The sequence below is a fragment of the Scyliorhinus torazame genome, chromosome 7, assembly GCF_047496885.1.
Source record: "Scyliorhinus torazame isolate Kashiwa2021f chromosome 7, sScyTor2.1, whole genome shotgun sequence".
Taxonomy (NCBI): Eukaryota; Metazoa; Chordata; class Chondrichthyes; order Carcharhiniformes; family Scyliorhinidae; genus Scyliorhinus; species Scyliorhinus torazame.
The window spans coordinates 157,916,132-157,940,479 of NC_092713.1; positions in this window are offsets into that span (position 1 = coordinate 157,916,132).

Here is a 24,348-nt window from a genome sequence, read left to right on the forward strand (position 1 = left end):
CATTTACAATACACAGTGGGTAAAGGGGAATGTTTCACTCCTGTCTGATACTGTACAGTCTGTGTGTGTCACAGTGTCAGCTCCTGTACATTTACAATACACACTGGGTAAAGGGGAATGATTCACTCTGTCTGATACTGTACAGTCTGTCTGTGTCTCAAGTCTCAGCTCCTGTACATTTACAATACACACTGGGTAAAGGGGAATGATTCACTCTGTCTGATACTGTACAGTCTGTGTGTGTCTCAGTGTCAGCTCCTGAACATTTACAATACACACTGGGTAAAGGGGAATGATTCACTCCTGTCTGATACTGTACAGTCTGTGTGTGTCACAGTGTCAGCTCCTGTATTTTTACAATACACAGTGGGAACGGGGGAATGATTCACTCCTGTCTGATACTGTACACTCTGTGTGTGACTCAGTGTCAGCTCCTGTACATGTACAATAAACACTGGGTAAAGGGGAATGATTCACTCTGTCTGATACTGTACAGTCTGCGTGTGTCTCAGTGTCAGCTCCTGTACATTTACAATACACACTGGGTAAAGGGGAATGATTCACTCCTGTCTGATACTGTACAGTCTGTGTGTGCTCAGTATCAGCTCCTGTAAATTTACAATTCACACTGGGTAAAGGGGAGTGATTCACTCCTGTCTGATACTGTACAGTCTGTGTGTGTCACAGTGTCAGCTCCTGTACATTTACAATACACACTGGGTAAAGGGGAATGATTCACTCTGTCTGATACTGTACAGTCTGTCTGTGTCTCAGTGTCAGCTCCTGTACATTTACAATACACACTGGGTAAAGGGGAATGATTCACTCTGTCTGATACTGTACAGTCTGTGTGTGTCTCAGTGTCAGCTCCTGTACATTTACAATACACACTGGGTAAAGGGGAATGATTCACTCCTGTCTGATACTGTACAGTCTGCGTGTGTCTCAGGGTCAGCTCCTGCACATTTACAATACACACTGAGTAAAGGGGAATGTTTCACTCCTGTCTGATACTGTACAGTCTGTGTGTGTCACAGTGTCAGCTCCTGTACATTTACAATACACACTGGGTAAAGGGGGATGATTCACTCTGTCAGATACTGTACAGTCTGTCTGTGTCTCAGTGTCAGCTCCTGTACATTTACAATACACACTGGGTAAAGGGGAATGATTCACTCTGTCTGATACTGTACAGTCTGTGTGTGTCTCAGTGTCAGCTCCTGTACATTTACAACACACACTGGGTAAAGGGGAATGATTCACTCCTGTCTGGTACTGTACAGTCTGTGTGTGTCACAGTGTCAGCTCCTGTATATTTACAATACACAGTGGGAACGGGGGAATGATTCACTCCTGTCTGATACTGTACAGTCTGTGTGTGTATCAGGGTCAGCTCCTGTACATTTACAATACACACTGGGTAAAGGGGAATGATTCACTCCTGTCTGATACTGTACAGTGTGTGTATGTCACAGGGTCAACTCCTGTACATTTACAATACACACTGGGTAAAGGGGAATGATTCACTCTGTGTGATACTGTACAGTCTGTGTGTGTCTCAGTGTCATCTCCTGTACATTTACAATACACACTGGGTAAAGGGGAATGATTCACTCTGTCTGATACGGTACAGTCTGCGTGTGTCTCAGTGTCAGCTCCTGTACATTTACAACACACACTGGGCAAAGGGGAATGATTCACTCCTGTCTGATACTGTACAGTCTGTGTGTGTCTCAGTGTCAGCTCCTGTACATTTACAACACACACTGGGTAAAGGGGAATTATTCACTCTGTCTGATACTGTACAGTCTGTGTGTGTCTCAGTGTCAGCTCCTGTACATTTACAATACACACTGGGTAAAGGGGAATGATTCACTCTGTCTGATACTGTACAGTCTGTGTGTGTCTCAGTGTCAGCTCCTGTACATTTACAATACACACTGGGTAAAGGGGAATGATTCACTCTGTCTGATACTGTACAGTCTGTGTGTGTCTCAGTGTCAGCTCCTGTACATTTAAAACACACACTGGGTAAAGGGGAATGATTCACTTCTGTCTGATACTGTACAGTCTGTGTGTGTCACAGTGTCAGCTCCTGTATATTTACAATACACAGTGGGAATGGGGGAATGATTCACTCCTGTCTGATACTGTACAATCTGCGTATGTCTCAGTGTCAGCTCCTGTACATTTACAATACACACTGAGTAAAGGGGGATGTTTCTCTCCTGTCTGATACTGTACAGTCTGTGTGTGTCACATTGTCAGCTCCTGTACATTTACAATACACACTGGGTAAAGGGGAATGATTCACTCTGTCAGATACTGTACAGTCTGTCTGTGTCTCAGTGTCAGCTCCTGTACATTTACAATACACACTGGATAAAGGGGAATGATTCACTCTGTCTGATACTGTACAGTCTGTGTGTGTCTCAGTGTCAGCTCCTGTGCATTTACAACACACACTGGGTAAAGGGGAATGATTCACTCCTGTCTGATACTGTACAGTCTGTGTGTGTCACAGTGTCAGCTCCTGTATATTTACAATACGTAGTGGGAACGGGGGAATGATTCAGTCCTGTCTGATACTGTACAGACTGTGTGTGTATCAGGGTCAGCTCCTGTACATTTACAATACACACTGGGTAAAGGGGAATGATGCACTCTGTCTGATACTGTACAGTCTGTGTGGGTCTCAGTAACAGCTCCTGTACATTTACAATACACACTGGGTAAAGGGGAGTGATTCACTCCTGTCTGATACTGTACAGTCTGTGTGTGTCTCAGTGTCAGCTCCTGTACATTTACAATACACAGTGGGTAAAGGGGAATGTTTCACTCCGGTCTAATACTGTACAGTCTGTGTGTGTCACAGTGTCAGCTCCTGTACATTTACAATACACACTGGGTAAAGGGGAATGATTCACTCTGTCTGATACTGTACAGTCTGTCTGTGTCTCAAGTGTCAGCTCCTGTACATTTACAATACACACTGGTAAAGGGGAATGATTCACTCTGTCTGATACTGTACAGTCTGTGTGTGTCTCAGTGTCAGCTCTTGAACATTTACAATACACACTGGGTAAAGGGGAATGATTCACTCCTGTCTGATACTGTACAGTCTGTGTGTGTCACTGTGTCAGCTCCTGTATATTTACAATACAGAGTGGGAACGGGGGAATGATTCACTCCTGTATGATACTGTACAGTCTGTGTGTGTCTCAGTGTCAGCTCCTGTACATGTACAATACACACTGGGTAAAGGGGAATGATTCACTCTGTCTGATACTGTACAGTCTGCGTGTGTCTCAGTGTCAGCTCCTGTACATTTACAATACACACTGGGTAAAGGGGAATGATTCACTCCTGTCTGATACTGTACAGTCTGTGTGTGTCTCAGTAACAGCTCCTGTAAATTTACAATTCACACTGGGTAAAGGGGAGTGATTCACTCCTGTCTGATACTGTACAGTATGTGTGTGCCACAGTGTCAGCTCCTGTACATTTACAATACACACTGGGTAAAGGGGAATGATTCAATCTGTCTGATACTGTACAGTCTGTCTGTGTCTCAGTGTCAGCTCCTGTACATTTACAATACACACTGGGTAAAGGGGAATGATTCGCTCTGTCTGATACTGTACAGTCTGTGTGTGTCTCAGTGTCAGCTCCTGTACATTTACAATACACACTGGTAAAGGGGAATGATTCACTCCTGTCTGATACTGTACAGTCTGCATGTGTCTCAGGGTCAGCTCCTGCACATTTACAATACACACTGAGTAAAGGGGAATGTTTCACTCCTGTCTGATACTGTACAGTCTGTGTGTGTCACAGTGTCAGCTCCTGTACATTGACAATACACACTGGGATCGGGGGAATGATTCACTCCTGTCTGATACTGTACAGTCTGTGTGTGTATCAGGGTCAGCTCCTGTACATTTACAATACACACTGGGTAAAGGGGAATGATTCACTCCTGTCTGATACTGTACAGTGTGTGTATGTCTCAGGGTCAGCTCCTGTACATTTAAAACACACACTGGGTAAAGGGGAATGATTCACTCTGTCTGATACTGTACAGTCTGCGTGTGTCTCAGTGTCAGCTCTTGAACATTTACAATACACACTGGGTAAAGGGGAATGATTCACTCCTGTCTGATACTGTACATTCTATATGTGTCACAGTGACAGCTCCTGTACATTTTCAATACACACTAGGTAAAGGGGAATGATTCACTCCTGTCTGATACTGTACAGTCTGTGTGTGTCTCAGTGTCAGCTCCTGTACATTTACTATACACACTGGGTAAAGGGGAATGATTCACTCCTGTCTGATACTGTACATTCTATATGTGTCACAGTGACAGCTCCTGTACATTTTCAATACACACTAGGTAAAGGGGAATGATTCATTCCTGTCTGATACTGTACAGTCTGTGTGTGTCTCAGTGTCAGCTCCTGTCCATGTACAATTCACACTGGGTAAAGGGGAATGATTCACTCCTGTCCGATACTGTACAGTCTGTATGTGTCTCAGGGTCAGCTCCTGTACATTTACAATACATACTGGGTAAAGGGGAGTGATTCACTCCTGTCTAATACTGTACAGTCTGTGTGTGTATCAGGGCCAGTTCCTGTACATTTACAATACACACTGGATAAAGGGGAATGATTCACTCTGTCTGATACTGTACAGTCTGTGTTTGTCTCAGTGTCAGCTCCTGTAGATTTACAATACACACTGGGTAAAGGGGAACGATTCACTCCTGTCTGATACTGTACAGTCTGTGTGTGTCTCAGTGTCAGCTCCTGTACATTTACAATACACACTGGGTAAAGGGGAATGATTCACTCCTGTCTGATACTGTACATTCTATATGTGTCACAGTGTCAGCTCCTGTACATTTACAATACACACTAGGTAAAGGGGAATGATTCACGCCTGTCTGATACTGTACAGTCTGTATGTGTCTCAGGGTCAGCTCCTGTACATTTAGAATACACACTGGGTAAAGGGGAATGATTCACTCCTGTCTGATACTGCACAGTCTGTGTGTGTCTCAGTTTCAGATCCTGTACATTTACAATACACACTGGGTAAAGGGGAATGATTGACTCCTGTCTGATACTGTACAGTCTGTGTGTGTCTCAGTGTCAGCTCCTGTACATTTACAATACACACTGGTTAAAGGGGAATGATTCACTCCTGTCTGATACTGTACATTCTATGTGTGTCACAGTGTCAGCTCCTGTACATTTACAATACACACTGGGTAAAGGGGAATGATTCACTCCTGTCTGATACTGTACCGTCTGTATGTGTCTCAGTGTCAGCTCCTGTACATTTACAATACATACTGGGTAAAGGGGAATGATTCACTCCTGTCTAATACTGTACAGTCTGTGTGTGTCTCAGTGTCAGCTCCTCTCCATTTACAATACACACTGGGTAAAGGGGAGTGATTCACTCCAGCCTGATACTGTGCAGTCTGTGTGTGTCTCAGTGTCAGCTCCTGTACATTTACAATACACACTGGGTAAAGGGAAATGACTCACTCCTGTCTGATACTGTACAGTCTGTGTGTGTCTCAGTGTCAGCTCCTGTACATTTATAATACACACTGGGTAACGGGGAATGATTCACTCCTGTCTGATACTGTACAGTCTGTGTGTGTCTCAGTGTCAGCTCCTGTACATTTACAATACACACTGGGTAAAAGGGAATGATTCACTCATGTCTGATACTGTACGGTCTGTGTGTGTCTCAGTGTCAGCTCCTGTACATTTACAATACACACTGGGTAAAGGGGAATGATTCACTCCTGTCTGATACTGTACAGTCTGTATGTGTCTCAGGGTCAGCTCCTGTACATTTACAATACATACTGGGTAAAGGGGAATGATTCACTCCTGTCTGATACTGTACAGTCTGTGTGTGTCTCAGTGTCAGCTCCTGTAAATTTACAATACACACTGGGTAAAGGGGAATGATTCACTCCTGTCTGATACTGTACAATCTGTGTGAGTCTCAGTGTCAGCTCCTGAACATGTACAATACACACTGGGTGAAGGGGCATGATTCACTCCTGTCTGATACTGTACAGTCTGTGTGTGTCTCAGTGTCAGCTCCTGTACATTTACAATACGCACAGGGTAAAGGGGAAATGATTCACTCCTGTTTGATACTGTACAGTCTGTGTGTGTCTCAGTGTCAGTTCCTGTACATTTACAATACACACTGGGTAAAGGGGAATGACTCACTCCTGTTTGATACTGTACAGTCTGTATGTGTCTCAGGGTCTGCTCCAGTACATTTACAATACACACTGGGTAAAGGGGAATGACTCACTCCTGTTTGATACTGTTCAGTCTGTATGTGTCTCAGGGTCTACTCCAGTACATTTACAATACACACTGGGTAAAGGGGAGTGATTCACTCCTCCCTGATACTGTACAGTCAGTGTGTGTCTCAGTGTCAGCTCCTGTATATTTACAATACACACTGAGTAAAGGGGAATGATTCACTCTGTCTGATACGGTACAGTATGTGTGTGTATCAGGGCCAGCTCCTGTACATTTACAATACACACTGGATAAAGGGGAATGATTCACTCCTGTCTGATACTGTACATTCTATTAGTGTCACAGTGTCAGCTCCTGTACAGTTACAATACACACTAGGTAAAGGGGAATGATTCACTCCTGTCTGATACTGTACAGTCTGTGTGTGTCTCAGTGTCAGCTCCTGGACATGTACAATACACACTGGGTAAAGGGGAATGATTCACTCCTGTCTGATAATGTACAGTCTGTGTGTGTCTCAGTGTCAGCTCCTGTACATTTACAATACACACTGGGTAAAGGGGAATGATTCACTCTGTCTGATACTGTACAGTCTGTGTGTGTATCAGGGTCAGCTCCTGTACATTTAAAATACACACTGGGTAAAGGGGAGTGATTCACTCCTGTCTGATTCTGTACAGTCTGTGTGTGTCTCAGTGTCAGCTCCTGTACATTTACAATACACACTGGGTAAAGGGGAATGATTCACTCCTGTCTGATACTGTACATTCTATATGTGTCACAGTGTCAGCTCCTGTACATTTACAATACACACTAGGTAAAGGGGAATGATTCGCTCCTGTCTGATACTGTACAGTCTGCCTGTGTCTCAGGGTCAGCTCCTGTACATTTACAATACACACTGGGTAATGGGGATTGATTCACACCTGTCTGATACTGTACAGTCTGTGTGTGTCTCAGTGTCAGCTCCCCTACATTTACAATACACACTGGTTAAAGGGGAATGATTCACTCCTGTCTGATACTGTACATTCTATGTGTGTCACAGTGTCAGCTCCTGTACATTTACAATACACACTGGGCAAAGCGGAATGATTCACTCCTGTCTGATACTGTACAGTCTGTATGTGTCTCAGGGTCAGCTCCTGTACATTTACTATAAATACTGGGTAAAGGGGAATGATTCACTCCTGTCTAATATTGTACAGTCTCTGTGTGTCTCAGTGTCAGCTCCTCTCCATTTACAATACACACTGGGTAAAGGGGAGTGATTCACTCCAGTCTGATACTGTACAGTCTGTGTGTGTCTAAGTGTCAGCTCCTGTACATTAACAATACACACTGAGTAAAGGGAAATGACTCACTCCTGTCTGATACTGTACAGTCTGTGTGTGTCTCAGTGTCAGCTCCTGTACATTTACAATACACACTGGGTAACGGGGAATGATTCACTCTTGTCTGATACTGTACAGTCTGTGTGTGTATCAGGGTCAGCTCCTGTACATGTATAATACACACTGGGTAAAGGGGAATGATTCACTCCTGTCTGATACTGTACAGTCTGTGTGTGTCTCAGTGTCAGCTCCTGTACATTTACAATACACACTGGGTAAAGGGGAATGATTCACTCCTGTCTGATACTGTACAGTCTGTATGTGTCTCAGGGTCAGCTCCTCTGCATTTACAATACATACTGGGAACGAGGGAATGATTCACTCCTGTCTGATACTGTACAGTCTGTGTGTGTCTCAGTGTCAGCTCCTGTACATTTACAATACACACTGGGTAAAGGGGAATGATTCACTCCTGTCTGGTACTGTACAGTCTGTGTGTGTCTCAGTGTCAGCTCCTGTACATTTACAATACACACTGGGAACGAGGGAATGATTCACTCCTGTCTGATACTGTACAGTCTGTGTGTGTCTCAGTGTCAGCTCCTGTACATTTACAATACACACTGGGTAAAGGGGAATAATTCACTCCTGTCTGATACTGTACAATCTGTGTGAGTCTCAGTGTCAGCTCCTGAGCATGTACAATACACACTGGGTGAAGGGGAATGATTCACTCCTGTCTGATACTGTACAGTCTGTGTGAGTCTCAGTGTCAGCTCCTGTACATTTACAATACGCACTGGGTAAAGGGGAAATGATTCACTCCTGTTTGATACTGTACAGTCTGTGTGTGTCTCAGTGTCAGTTCCTGTACATTTACAATACACACTGGGTAAAGGGGAATGACTCAATCCTGTTTGATACTGTACAGTCTGTATGTGTCTCAGGGTCTGCTCCTGTACATTTACAATACACACTGGGTAAAGGGGAATGATTCACTCTGTCTGATACTGTACAGTCTGTGTGTGTCTCAGTGTCAGCTCCTGTACATTTACAATACACACTGGGTAAAGGGGAATGATTCACTCTGTCTGATACTGTACAGTATGTGTGTGTATCTGGGCCAGCTCCTGTACATTTACAGTAATCACTGGGTAAAGGGGGGTGATTCACTCTGTCTGATTCTGTACAGTCTGTGTGTGTCTCAGTGTCAGCTCCTGTACATTTACAATACACACTGGGTAAAGGGGAATGATTCACTCTGTCTGATACTTTACAGTATGTGTGTGTATCTGGGCCAGCTCCTGTACATTTACAGTAATCACTGGGTAAAGGGGAATGATTCACTCCTGTCTGATACTGTACAGTCTGTATGTGTCTCAGGGTCAGCTCCTGTACTTTTACAATACACACCGGGTAAAGGGGAATGATTCACTCCTGTCTGATACTGTACAGTCTGTGTGTGTCTCAGTTTCAGCTCCTGTACATTTACAATACACACTGGGTAAAGGGGAATGATTCACTCTGTCTGATACTGAACAGTCTGTGTGTGTCTCAGTGTCAGCTCCTGTACATTTACAAAACACACTGGGTAAAGGGGAGTGATTCACTCCTGTCTGATACTGTACAGTCTGTGTGTGCCTCAGTGTCAGCTCCTGTACATTTACAATACACACTGGGTAAAGGGAAATGACTCACTCCTGTCTGATACTGTACAGTCTGTGTGTGTATCAGGGTCAGCTCCTGTATATTTACAATACACACTGGGTAAAGGGGAGTGATTCACTCCTGTCTGATACTGTACAGTCTGTGTGTGTCTCAGTGTCAGCTCCTGTACATGTACAATACACACTGGGTAAAGGGCAAGGATTCACTCCTGTCTGATAATGTACAGTCTGTGTGTGTCTCAGTGTCAGCTCCTGTACATTTACAATACACACTGGGTAAAGGGGAATGATTCACTCTGTCTGATACTGTACAGTCTGTGTGTGTATCAGGGTCAGCTCCTGTACATTTACAATACACACTGGGTAAAGGGGAGTGATTCACTCCTGTCTGATACTGTGCAGTCTGTGTGTGTCTCAGTGTCAGCTCCTGTACATTTACAATACACACTGGGTAAAGGGGAATGATTCACTCTGTCTGATACTGTACAGTCTGTGTGTGTATCAGGGCCAGCTCCTGTACATTTACAATACACACTGGATAAAGGGGAATGATTCACTCTGTCTGATACTGTACAGTCTGTGTGTGTCTCAGTGTCAGCTCCTGTACATTTACAATACACACTGGGTAAAGGGGAATGATTCACTCCTCTCTGATACTGTACAGTCTGTGTGTGTCTCAGTGTCAGCTCCTGTACATTTACAATACACACTGGGTCAAGGGGAATGATTCACTCTGTCTGATACTGTACAGTCTGTGTGTGTCTCATTGTCAGCTCCTGTACATTTACAATACACACTGTTTAATGGGGAGTGATTCACTCCTGTCTGATTCTGTACAGTCTGTGTGTGTCTCAGTGTCAGCTCCTGTACATTTACAATACACACTGGGTAAAGGGGAATGATTCACTCCTGTCTGATACTGTGCATTCTATATGTGTCACAGTGTCAGCTCCTGTACATTTACAATACACACTAGGTAAAGGGGAATGATTCACTCCTGTCTGATACTGTATAGTCTGTATGTGTCTCAGGGTCAGCTCCTGTACATTTACAATACACACTGGGTAAAGGGGAATGATTCAGTCCTGCCTGATACTGTACATTCTATATGTGTCACAGTGTCAGCTCCTGTACATTTACAATACACACTGGGTAATGGGGAATGATTCACTCCTGTCTGATACTGTACAGTCTGTATGTGTCTCAGGGTCAGCTCCTGTACATTTACAATACACACTGGGTAAAGGGGAGTTATTCACTCCTGTCTTATACTGTACAGTCTGTGTGTGTCTCAGTGTCAGCTCCTGTACATTTACAATACACACTGGGTAAAGGGGAATGATTCACTCCTGTCTGATTCTCTGCAGTCTGTGTGAGTCTCAGGATCAGCTCCTGTACATTTACAATACACACTGGGTAAAGGGGAATGATTCACTCTGTCTGATCCTGTACAGTCTGTGTGTGTCTCAGTGTCAGCTCCTGTACATTTACAATAAACCCTGGGTAAAGGGAAATGATTCACTCTGTCTGATAATGTACAGTCTGAGTGAGTCTCAATGTTAGCTCCTGTACATTTACAATACACACTGGGTAAAGGGGAATGATTCACTCGTCTGATACTGTACAGCCTGTGTGAGTCTCAGTGTCAGCTCCTGTACATTTACAATACACACTGGGAACGAGGGAATGATTCACTCCTGTCTGATAATGTATAGTCTGTGTGTGTCTCAGTGTCAGCTCCTGTACATTTAAAATACACACTGGGTAAAGGGGAATGATTCACTCCTGTCTGATACTGTACAGTCTGTGTGAGTCTCAGTGTCAGCTCCTGTACATGTACAATACACACTGGGTAAACGGGAATGATTCACTCCTGTCTGATACTATACAGTCTGTGTGTGTCTCAGTGTCAGCTCCTGTACATTTACAATACACACTGGGTAAAGGGGAATGATTCACTCTGTCTGATACTGTACAGTCTGTGTGTGTATTGGGGCCAGCTCCTGTACATTTACAATACACACTGGATAAAGGGGAATGATTCACTCTGTCTGATACTGTACAGTCTGTGTGTGTCTCAGTGTCAGCTCCTGTACATTTACAATACACACTGTGTAAAGGGGAATGATTCACTCCTGTCTGATACTGTACAGTCTGTGTGTGTCTCAGTGTCAGCTCCCGTACATGTACAATACACACTGGGTAAAGGGGAATGATTCACTCCTGTCTGATACTGTACAGTCTGTGTGTGTCTCAGTGTCAGCTCCTGTACATTTACAATACACACTGGGTAAAGGGGAATGATTCACTCCTGTCTGATACTGTACAGTCTGTGTATGTATCAGTGTCAGCTCCTGTACATTTACAATACACACTGGGTAAAGGGGAATGATTCATTCTGTCTGATACTGTACAGTGTGTGTGTGTATCAGGGTCAGCTCCTGTATATTTACAATACACACTGGGTAAAGGGGAGTGATTCACTCCTGTCTGATACTGTACAGTCTGTGTGTGTCTCAGTGTCAGCTCCTGTACATGTACAATACACACTGGGTAAAGGGGAAGGATTCACTCCTGTCTGATAATGTACAGTCTGTGTGTGTCTCAGTGTCAGCTCCTGTACATTTACAATACACACTGGGTAAAGGGGAATGATTCACTCTGTCTGATACTGTACAGTCTGTGTGTGTATCAGGGTCAGCTCCTGTACATTTACAATACACACTGGGTAAAGGGGAGTGATTCACTCCTGTCTGATACTGTGCAGTCTGTGTGTGTCTCAGTGTCAGCTCCTGTACATTTACAATACACACTGGGTAAAGGGGAATGATTCACTCTGTCTGATACTGTACAGTCTGTGTGTGTATCAGGGCCAGCTCCTGTACATTTACAATACACACTGGATAAAGGGGAATGATTCAATCTGTCTGATACTGTACAGTCTGTGTGTGTCTCAGTGTCAGCTCCTGTACATTTACAATACACACTGGGTAAAGGGGAATGATTCACTCCTCTCTGATACTGTACAGTCTGTGTGTGTCTCAGTGTCAGCTCCTGTACATTTACAATACACACTGGGTCAAGGGGACTGATTCACTCTGTCTGATACTGTACAGTCTGTGTGTGTCTCAGTGTCAGCTCCTGTACATTTACAATACACACTGTTTAATGGGGAGTGATTCACTCCTGTCTGATTCTGTACAGTCTGTGCGTGTCTCAGTGTCAGCTCCTGTACATTTACAATACACACTGGGTAAAGGGGAATGATTCACTCCTGTCTGATACTGTGCATTCTATATGTGTCACAGTGTCAGCTCCTGTACATTTACAATACACACTAGGTAAAGGGGAATGATTCACTCCTGTCTGATACTGTATAGTCTGTATGTGTCTCAGGGTCAGCTCCTGTACATTTAAAATACACACTGGGTAAAGGGGAATGATTCACTCCTGTCTGATTCTGCACAGTCTGTGTGTGTCTCAGTTTCAGCTCCTGTACATTTACAATACACACTGGGTAAAGGGGAATGATTCACTTCTGCCTGATACTGTACATTCTATATGTGTCACAGTGTCAGCTCCTGTACATTTACAATACACACTGGGTAATGGGGAATGATTCACTCCTGTCTGATACTGTACAGTCTGTATGTGTCTCAGGGTCAGCTCCTGTACATTTACAATACACACTGGGTAAAGGGGAGTTATTCACTCCTGTCTTATACTGTACAGTCTGTGTGTGTCTCAGTGTCAGCTCCTGTACATTTACAATACACACTGGGTAAAGGGGAATGATTCACTCCTGTCTGATTCTCTGCAGTCTGTGTGAGTCTCAGGATCAGCTCCTGTACATTTACAATACACACTGGGTAAAGGGGAATGATTCACTCTGTCTGATCCTGTACAGTCTGTGTGTGTCTCAGTGTCAGCTCCTGTACATTTACCATAAACCCTGGGTAAAGGGAAATGATTCACTCTGTCTGATACTGTACAGTCTGAGTGAGTCTCAATGTCAGCTCCTGTACATTTACAATACACACTGGGTAAAGGGGAATGATTCACTCGTCTGATACTGTACAGCCTGTGTGAGTCTCAGTGTCAGCTCCTGTACATTTACAATACACACTGGGAATGAGGGAATGATTCACTCCTGTCTGATAATGTATAGTCTGTGTGTGTCTCAGTGTCAGCTCCTGTACATTTAAAATACACACTGGGTAAAGGGGAATGATTCACTCCTGTCTGATACTGTACAGTCTGTGTGAGTCTCAGTGTCAGCTCCTGTACATGTACAATACACACTGGGTAAACGGGATGATTCACTCCTGTCTGATACTATACAGTCTGTGTGTGTCTCAGTGTCAGCTCCTGTACATTTACAATACACACTGGGTAAAGGGGAATGATTCACTCTGTCTGATACTGTACAGTCTGTGTGTGTATTGGGGCCAGCTCCTGTACATTTACAATACACACTGGATAAAGGGGAATGATTCACTCTGTCTGATACTGTACAGTCTGTGTGTGTCTCAGTGTCAGCTCCTGTACATTTACAATACACACTGTGTAAAGGGGAATGATTCACTCCTGTCTGATACTGTACAGTCTGTGTGAGTCTCAGTGTCAGCTCCTGTACATTTACAATACACACTTGGTAAAGGGGAATGATTCACTCTGTCTGATACTGTACAGTCTGTGTGTGTCACAGTGTCAGCCCCTGTACATTTACAATACACACTAGGTAAAGGGGAGTGATTCACTCCTGTCTGATACTGTACATTCTATGTGTGTCACAGTGTCAGCTCCTGTATATTTACAATACACACTGGGTAAAGGGGAATGATTCACTCCTGTCTGATACTGTACAGTCTGTATGTGTCTCAGGGTCAGCTCCTGTACATTTACAATACATACTGGGTAAAGGGGAATGATTCACGCATGTCTGATACTGTACAGTCTGTGTGAGTCTCAGTGTCAGCTCCTGTACATTTACAATACACACTGGGAACGAGGGAATGATTCACTCCTGTCTGATAATGTATAGTCTGTGTGTGTCTCAGTGTCAGCTCCTGTACATTTAAAATACACACCGGGTAAAGGGGAATGATTCACTCCTGTCTGATACTGTACAGTCTGTGTGAGTCTCAGTGTCAGCTCCTGTACATGTACAATACACACTGGGTAAAAGGGAATGATTCTCTCCAGTCTGATACTGTACAGTCTGTGTGTGTCTCAGTGTCAGCTCCTGTACATTTTCAATACACACTGGGTAAAGGGAGTGATTCTCTCCTGTCTGATACTGTACAGTCTGTGTGTGTCTCAGTGTCAGCTCCTGTACAGTTATAATACACAATGGGTAAAGGGGAATGATTCACTCCTGTTTGATACTGTACATTCTATATGTGTCACAGTGTCAGCTCCTGTCCATTTACAATACAAACTTGGTAAAGGGGAATGATTGACTCCTGTCTGATACTGTACAGTTTGTATGTGTCTCAGGGTCAGCTCCTGTACATTTACAATACACACTGGGTAAAGGGGAATGATTCACTCCTGTCTGATACTGTACAGTCTGTGTGTGTCTCAGTGTCAGCTCCTGTACATTTACAATACACACTGGGTAAAGGGGAATGATTCACTCCTGTCTGATACTGTACATTCTATGTGTGTCACAGTGTCAGCTCCTGTATATTTACAATACACACTGGGTAAAGGGGAATGATTCACTCCTGTCTGATACTGTACAGTCTGTATGTGTCTCAGGGTCAGCTCCTGTACATTTACAATACATACTGGGTAAAGGGGAATGATTCACTCCTGTCTGATGCTGTACAGTCTGTGTGTGTATCAGGGTCAGCTCCTGTACATTTACAATACACACTGGGTAAAGGGGAATGATTCATTCAGTCTGATACTGTACAGTCTGTGTGTGTATCAGGGTCAGCTCCTATACATTTACAATACACACTGGGTAAAGGGGAGTGATTCACTCCTGTCTGATACTGTTCAGTCTTTATGTGTCTCAGTGACAGCTCCTGTACATTTACAATACACACTGGGTAAAGGGAAATGATTCCATCCTGTCTGATACTGTACAGTCTGTGTGAGTCTCAGTGTCAGCTCCTGTACATTTACAATACACACTGCGTAAAGGGACAAGATTCAATCCTGTCTGATACTGTACTGTCTGTGTGAGTCTCAGTGTCAGCTCCTGTATATCTACATTACACACTGGGAACGAGGGAATGATTCACTCCTGTCTGATACTGTACAGTCTGTGTGTGTCTCAGTGTCAGATCAAGCACATTTACAATACACACTGTGTAAAGGGGAATGATTCACTCCTGTCTGACACTGTAAAGTCTGTGTGAGTCTCAGTGTCAGCACCTGTACATTAACAATACACACTGGGTAAAGGGGAATGATTCATTCTGTCTGATACTGTACAGTCTGTGTGTGTATCAGGGTCAGCTCCTGTACATTTACAATAACACTGGGTACAGGGGAGTGATCAATCCTGTCTGATACTGTACAGTCTGTGTGTGTCTCAGTGTCAGCTCCTGTACATTTACAATACACACTGGGTAAAGGGGAATGATTCACTCCTGTCTGATACTGTACAGTCTGTGTGAGTCTCAGTGTCAGCTCCTGTACATTTGCAATACACACTGGGTAAAGGGGAATGATTCACTCCTGTCTGACACTGTACAGTCTGTGTGAGACTCAGTGTCAGCTCCTGTACATTTACAATACACACTGGGTAAAGGGGAATGATTCACTCTGTCTGAAACTGTACAGTCTGAGTGTGTCACCGTGTCAGGTCCTGTACATTTACAATACACACTGGGTAAAGGGGAATGATTCACTCTGTCTGATACTGTACAGTCTGTGGATGTCTCAGTGTCAGATCTGGTACATTTACAATACACAGTGGGAACGGGGGAATGATTCACTCCTGTCTGATGCTGTACAGTCTGTGTGTGTCTCAGTGTCAGCTCCTGTACATTTACAATACACACTGGGTAAAGGGGTACGATTCACTCCTGTCTGATACTGTACAGTCTCTGTGTGTCTCAGTGTCAGCTCCTGTACATTTAGATTACACACTGGGTAAAGCGGAATGATTCACTCCTGTCTGATACTGTACAGTCTGTGTGTGTCTCAATGTCAGCTCCTGTACATGAACAATACACACTGGGTAAAGGGGAGTGATTCACTCCAGTCTGATACTGTACAGTCTGTGTGTGTCTCAGTGTCAGCTCCTGTACATTTACAATACACACTGGGAACGAGGGAATGATTCACTCCTGTCTGATAATGTATAGTCTGTGTGTGTCTCAGTGTCAGCTCCTGTACATTTAAAATACACACTGGGTAAAGGGGAATGATTCACTCCTGTCTGATACTGTACAGCCTGTGTGAGTCTCAGTGTCAGCTCCTGTACATGTACAATACACACTGGGTAAAGGGGAATGATTCACTCCTGCCTGATAGTGTACAGTCTGTGTGTGTCTCAGTGTCAGCTCCTGTACATTTACAATACACACTGGGTAAAGGGGAATGATTCACTCTGTCTGATACTGTACAGTCTGTGTGTGTATTGGGGCCTGCTCCTGTACATTTACAATACACACTGGATAAAGGGGAATGATTCACTCTGTCTGATATTGTACAGTCTGTGTGTGTCTCAGTGTCAGCTCCTGTACATTTACAATACACACTGGGTAAAGGGGAATGATTCACTCCTGTCTGATACTGTACAGTCTGTGTGTGTCTCAGTGTCAGCTCCCGTACATGTACAATACACACTGGGTAAAGGGGAATGATTCACTCCTGTCTGATACTGTACAGTCTGCGTGTGTCTCAGTGTCAGCCCCTGTACATTTACAATACACACTGGGTAAAGGGGAGTGATTCACTCCTGTCTGATACTGTACAGTCTGTGTGTGTCTCAGTGTCATCTCCTGTACACTCACAATACACACTGGGTAAAGGGGAATGATTCACTCCTGTCTGATACTGTACATTCTATGTGTGTCACAGTGTCAGCACCTGTATATTTACAATACACACTGGGTAAAGGGGAATGATTCACTCCTGTCTGATACTGTACAGTCTGTATGTGTCTCAGGGTCAGCTCCTGTACATTTACAATACATACTGGGTAAAGGGGAATGATTCACGCCTGTCTGATACTGTACAGTCTGTGAGAGTCTCAGTGTCAGCTCCTGTACATTTACAATACACACTGGGAACGAGGGAATGATTCACTCCTGTCTGATATTGTATAATCTGTGTGTGTGTCAGTGTCATCTCCTGTACATTTAAAATACACACTGGGTAAAGGGGAATGATTCACTACTGTCTGATACTGTACAGTCTGTGTGAGTCTCAGTGTCAGCTCCTGTACATGTACAATACACACTGGGTAAAGGTGAATGATTCTCTCCTGTCTAATACTGTACAGTCTGTGTGTGTCTCAGTGTCAGCACCTGTACATTTACAATACACACTGGGTAAAGGGGAATGATTCACTCCTGTCTGATACTGTACAGTCTGTGTGAGTCTCAGTGTCAGCTCCTGTACATTTACAATACACACTGGGTAAAGGGGAATGATTCACTCTGTCTGATACTGTACCGTCTGTGTGTGTCTCAGTGTCAGCTCCTGTATATTTACAATACACACTGGGTAAAGGGGAGTGATTAACTCCTGTCTGATACTGTACAGTCTGTGTGTGTCTCAGTGTCATCTCCTGTACAGTCACAATACATACTGGGTAAAGGGGAATGATTCACGCCTGTCTGATATTGTACAGTCTGTGTGTGTATCAGCGTCAGCTCCTGTACATTTACAATAAACACTGCGTAAAGGGGAGTGATTCACTCCTGTCTGATACTGTACAGTCTGTGTGTGTCTCAGTGTCAGCTCCTGTACAGTTATAATACACACAGGGTAAAGGGGAATGATTCATTCAGTCTGATACTGTACAGTCTGTGTGTGTATCAGGGTCAGCTCCTATACATTTACAATACACACTGGGTAAAGGGAAGTGATTCACTCCTGTCTGATACTGTACAGTCTGTGTGAGTCTCAGTGTCAGCTCCTGTACAGTTATAATAAACACTGGGTAAAGGGGAATGATTCACTCCTGTTTGATACTGTACATTCTATATGTGTCACAGTGTCACTTCCTGTACATTTACAATACACACTTGGGAAAGGGGAATGATTGACTCCTGTCTGATACTGTACAGTCTGTATGTGTCTCAGGGTCAGCTCCTGTACATTTACAATACACACTGGGTAAAGGGGAATGATTCACTCCTGTCTGATACTGTACAGTCTGTGTGTGTCTCAGTGTCAGCTCCTGTACATTTATAATACACACTGGGTAAAGGGGAATGATTCACTCCTGTCTGATACTGTACATTCTATGTGTGTCACAGTGTCAGCTCCTGTACATTTACAATACACACTGGGTAAAGGGGAATGATTCACTCCTGTCTGATACTGTACAGTCTGTATGTGTCTCAGGGTCAGCTCCTGTACATTTACAATACATACTGGGTAAAGGGGAATGATTCACTCCTGTCTGATGTTGTACAGTCTGTGTGTGTATCAGGGTCAGCTCCTGTACATTTACAATACACACTGGGTAAAGGGGAATGATTCATTCAGTCTGATACTGTACAGTCTGTGTGTGTAACAGGGTCAGCTCCTGTACATTTACAATACACACTGGGTAAAGGGGAATGATTCACTCCTGTCTGATGTTGTACAGTCTGTGTGTGTATCAGGGTCAGCTCCTGTACATTTACAATACACACTGGGTAAAGGGGAGTGATTCACTCTGTCTGATACTGTTCAGTCTTTGTGTGTCTCAGTGTCAGCTCCTGTACATTTACAATACACACTGGGTAAAGGGGAATGATTCACTCCTGTCTGACACTGTACAGTCTGTGTATGTCTCAGTGTCAGCTCCTGGACATTTACAATACACAGTGGGAACGGGGGAATGATTCACTCCTGTCTGATACTGTACAGTCTGTGTGTGTCTCAGTGTCAGCTCCTGTACATTTACAATACACACTGGGTAAAGGGGAACGATTCACTCCTGTCTGATACTGTACAGTCTCTGTGTGTCTCAGTGTCAGCTCCTGTACAATTAGATTACACACTGGGTAAAGCGGAATGATTCACTCCTGTCTGATACTGTACAGTCTGTGTGTGTCTCAATGTCAGCTCCTGTACATGAACAATACACACTGGGTAAAGGGGAGTGATTCACTCCAGTCTGATACTGTACAGTCTGTGTGTGTCTCAGTGTCAGCTCCTGTACATTTACAATACACACTGGGAACGAGGGAATGATTCACTCCTGTCTGATAATGTATAGTCTGTGTGTGTCTCAGTGTCAGCTCCTGTACATTTAAAATACACACTGGGTAAAGGGGAATGATTCATTCCTGTCTGATACTGTACAGTCTGTGTGAGTCTCAGTGTCAGCTCCTGTACATTTACAATACACACTGGGTAATGGGGAATGATTCACTCCTGTCTGATACTGTACAGTCTCTGTGTGTCTCAGTGTCAGCTCCTGTACAATTAGATTACACACTGGGTAAAGCGGAATGATTCACTCCTGTCTGATACTGTCCAGTCTGTGTGTGTCTCAGTGTCAGCTCCTGTACAGTTATAATAAACACTGGGTAAAGGGGAATGATTCACTCCTGTTTGATACTGTACATTCTATATGTGTCACAGTGTCAGCTCCTGTACATTTACAATACACACTTGGGAAAGGGGAATGATTGACTCCTGTCTGATACTGTACAGTCTGTATGTGTCTCAGGGTCAGCTCCTGTACATTTACAATACACACTGGGTAAAGGGGAATGATTCACTCCTGTCTGATACTGTACAGTCTGTGTGTGTCTCAGTGTCAGCTCCTGTACATTTACAATACACACTGGGTAAAGGGGAATGATTCACTCCTGTCTGATACTGTACATTCTATGTGTGTCACAGTGTCAGCTCCTGTATATTTACAATACACACTGGGTAAAGGGGAATGATTCACTCCTGTCTGATACTGTACAGTCTGTATGTGTCTCAGGGTCAGCTCCTGTACATTTACAATACATACTGGGTAAAGGGGAATGATTCACTCCTGTCTGATGTTGTACAGTCTGTGTGTGTATCAGGGTCAGCTCCTGTACATTTACAATAAACACTGGGTAAAGGGGAATGATTCATTCAGTCTGATACTGTACAGTCTGTGTGTGTACCAGGGTCAGCTCCTGTACATTTACAATACACACTGGGTAAAGGGGAGTGATTCACTCCTGTCTGATACTGTTCAGTCTTTGTGTGTCTCAGTGTCAGCTCCTGTACATGTACAATATACACTGGGTAAAGGGGAATGATTCTCTCTGTCTGATACTGTTCAGTCTTTGTGTGTCTCAATGTCAGCTCCTGTACATGAACAATACACACTGGGTAAAGGGGAGTGATTCACTCCAGTCTGATACTGTACAGTCTGTGTGTGTCTCAGTGTCAGCTCCTGTACATTTACAATACACACTGGGAACGAGGGAATGATTCACTCCTGTCTGATAATGTATAGTCTGTGTGTGTCTCAGTGTCAGCTCCTGTACATTTAAAATACACACTGGGTAAAGGGGAATGATTCATTCCTGTCTGATACTGTACAGTCTGTGTGAGTCTCAGTGTCAGCTCCTGTACATTTACAATACACACTGGGTAATGGGGAATGATTCACTCCTGTCTGATACTGTACAGTCTCTGTGTGTCTCAGTGTCAGCTCCTGTACAATTAGATTACACACTGGGTAAAGCGGAATGATTCACTCCTGTCTGATACTGTCCAGTCTGTGTGTGTCTCAGTGTCAGCTCCTGTACAGTTATAATAAACACTGGGTAAAGGGGAATGATTCACTCCTGTTTGATACTGTACATTCTATATGTGTCACAGTGTCAGCTCCTGTACATTTACAATACACACTTGGGAAAGGGGAATGATTGACTCCTGTCTGATACTGTACAGTCTGTATGTGTCTCAGGGTCAGCTCCTGTACATTTACAATACACACTGGGTAAAGGGGAATGATTCACTCCTGTCTGATACTGTACAGTCTGTGTGTGTCTCAGTGTCAGCTCCTGTACATTTACAATACACACTGGGTAAAGGGGAATGATTCACTCCTGTCTGATACTGTACATTCTATGTGTGTCACAGTGTCAGCTCCTGTATATTTACAATACACACTGGGTAAAGGGGAATGATTCACTCCTGTCTGATACTGTACAGTCTGTATGTGTCTCAGGGTCAGCTCCTGTACATTTACAATACATACTGGGTAAAGGGGAATGATTCACTCCTGTCTGATGTTGTACAGTCTGTGTGTGTATCAGGGTCAGCTCCTGTACATTTACAATACACACTGGGTAAAGGGGAATGATTCATTCAGTCTGATACTGTACAGTCTGTGTGTGTACCAGGGTCAGCTCCTGTACATTTACAATACACACTGGGTAAAGGGGAGTGATTCACTCCTGTCTGATACTGTTCAGTCTTTGTGTGTCTCAGTGTCAGCTCCTGTACATGTACAATATACACTGGGTAAAGGGGAATGATTCTCTCTGTCTGATACTGTTCAGTCTTTGTGTGTCTCAGTGTCAGCTCCTGTACATGTACAATATACACTGGGTAAAGGGGAATGATTCACTCCTGTCTGATACTGTACAGTCTGTATGTGTCTCAGGGTCAGCTCCTGTACATTTACAATACACACTGGGTAAAGGGGAGTGATTCACTCCTGTCTGATACTGTACAGTCTGTATGTGTCTCAGGGTCAGCTCCTGTACATTTACAATACACACTGGATAAATGGGAATGATTCTCTCTGTCTAATACTGTACAGTCTGTGTGTGTCTCAGTGTCAGCTCCTGTACATTTACAATACACTCTGGGTAAAGGGAAATGATTTACTCCTGTCTGATACTGTACAGTCTGTGTGAGTCTCTGTGTCAGCTCCTGTATATTTACAATACACACTGGGAACGAGGGAATGATTCACTCCTGTCTGATACTGTACAGTCTGTGTGTGTCTCAGTGTCAGCTCAAGTACATTTACAATACACTCTGGGTAAAGGGGAGTGATTCAATCCTGTCTGATACTGTACAGTCTGTGTGTGTCTCAGTGTCAACTCCTGTACATTTACAATACACACTGGGTAAAGGGGAATGATTCACTCCTGTCTGACACTGTACAGTCTGTGTGAGTCTCAGTGTCAGCTCCTGTACATTTACAATACACACTGGGTAAAGGGGAATGATTCACTCTGTCTGATACTGTACAGTCTGTGTGTTTCACAGTGTCAGCTCCTGTACATTTACAATACACACTGGTTAAAGGAGAATGATTCACTCTGTCTGATACTGTACAGTCTGTGTATGTCTCAGTGTCAGCTCCTGTACATTTACAATACACAGTGGGAACGGGGGAATGATTCACTCCTGTCTGATACTGTACAGTCTGTGTGTGTCTCAGTGTCAGCTCCTGTACATTTACAATACCCACTGGGTAAAGGAGAACGATTCACTCCTGTCTGATACTGTACAGTCTCTGTGTGTCTCAGTGTCAGCTCATGTACAATTAGATTACACACTGGGTAAAGGGGAATGAATCACTCCTGTCTGATACTGTACAGTCTTTGTGTGTCTCAATGCCAGCTCCTGTACATGAACAATACACACTGGGTAAAGGGGAGCGATTCACTCCAGTCTGATACTGTACAGTCTGTGTGTGTCTCAGGGTCAGCTCCTGTACATTTACAATACACACTGGGTAAAGGGGAGTGATTCACTCCAGTCTGATACTGTACAGTCTGTGTGTGTATCAGGGTCAGCTCCTGTACATTTACAATACACACTGGGTAAAGGTAAGTGATTCACTCCTGTCTGATACTGTCCAGTCTGTGTGTGTCTCAGTGTCAGCTCCTGTACAGTTATAATAAACACTGGGTAAAGGGGAATGATTCACTCCTGTTTGATACTGTACATTCTATATGTGTCACAGTGTCAGCTCCTGTACATTTACAATACACACTTGGGAAAGGGGAATGATTGACTCCTGTCTGATACTGTACAGTCTGTATGTGTCTCAGGGTCAGCTCCTGTACATTTACAATACACACTGGGTAAAGGGGAATGATTCACTCCTGTCTGATACTGTACTGTCTGTGTGTGTCTCAGTGTCAGCTCCTGTACATTTACAATACACACTGGGTAAAGGGGAATGATTCACTCCTGTCTGATACTGTACATTCTATGTGTGTCACAGTGTCAGCTCCTGTATATTTACAATACACACTGGGTAAAGGGGAATGATTCACTCCTGTCTGATACTGTACAGTCTGTATGTGTCTCAGGGTCAGCTCCTGTACATTTACAATACATACTGGGTAAAGGGGAATGATTCACTCCTGTCTGATGTTGTACAGTCTGTGTGTGTATCAGGTTCAGCTCCTGTACATTTACAATACACACTGGGTAAAGGGGAATGATTCATTCAGTCTGATACTGTACAGTCTGTGTGTGTACCAGGGTCAGCTCCTGTACATTTACAATACACACTGGGTAAAGGGGAGTGATTCACTCCTGTCTGATACTGTTCAGTCTTTGTGTGTCTCAGTGTCAGCTCCTGTACATGTACAATATACACTGGGTAAAGGGGAATGATTCTCTCTGTCTGATAATGTTCAGTCTTTGTGTGTCTCAGTGTCAGCTCCTGTACATGTACAATATACACTGGGTAAAGGGGAATGATTCACTCCTGTCTGATACTGTACAGTCTGTATGTGTCTCAGGGTCAGCTCCTGTACATTTACAATACACACTGGGTAAAGGGGAGTGATTCACTCCTGTCTGATACTGTACAGTCTGTGTGTGTATCAGGGTCAGCTCCTCTACATTTACAATACACTCTGGGTAAAGGGAAATGATTTACTCCTGTC